The sequence below is a fragment of the Cyphomyrmex costatus genome, unplaced genomic scaffold, assembly GCF_001594065.2.
Source record: "Cyphomyrmex costatus isolate MS0001 unplaced genomic scaffold, Ccosl1.0 scaffold264, whole genome shotgun sequence".
NCBI classification, from domain to species: Eukaryota; Metazoa; Arthropoda; class Insecta; order Hymenoptera; family Formicidae; genus Cyphomyrmex; species Cyphomyrmex costatus.
Window position 1 is genome coordinate 113,393 of NW_017276736.1, and position 719 is coordinate 114,111.

Sequence of the window (719 nt, forward strand, 5' to 3'; positions counted from 1 at the left end):
TCGGCCGCCGAGGCTCGAGTAGTAGTGGGGAGACAGTAGGCGTCGCCTCAGAAATCGGCCCGAAATGTGCAACTAATTCCGAGCACTGACATATATGGATGTGATTGATGTGGTACTGCACTATTCGATAAAATAATGAAACAGTATATTACATTTCGCATAAAAATTGATTGCAACAAAGGACGATTACAAAATAAGAATTATATAGTAGTAAAACTATGACTAGGCATGCTGCTATTAAATGATATAATTTACTTATATCATTTTAATGTATTTATAAGTAATTAAATTAGAAGATATGTTTACTTATGAATACTATTAAAATTTATTTGTATTTGTATTTTTACATTAAATAAAATGTTAAAAACAACTTTATTATCTCATTGTTCTGTTTCTACTAATTGAATAAAACTGGTGCTGTTTAATAATAATGCTGTTATTAAATGATATAATTATTTATTTATGAATACAATTAATTGAAATTATATTTGTATTTTCACATTAAAAAAATTGTTAAAAACAGCTTTATTACATTATTGTTCTATTCTTATCCCTGCTTAAAATTTTCTATAGAAAACTATTAAGAAAATTCTATAATTTTTAATGAGCGTTTTGAATCGGTAAATCCCAATCCGCAATAGTTTTCTATTATTATACTCATAGAATCTTATTGATAACTGTAGAGCTTCTATAGTCGCTCTCGTGCGCTACTATAGAAA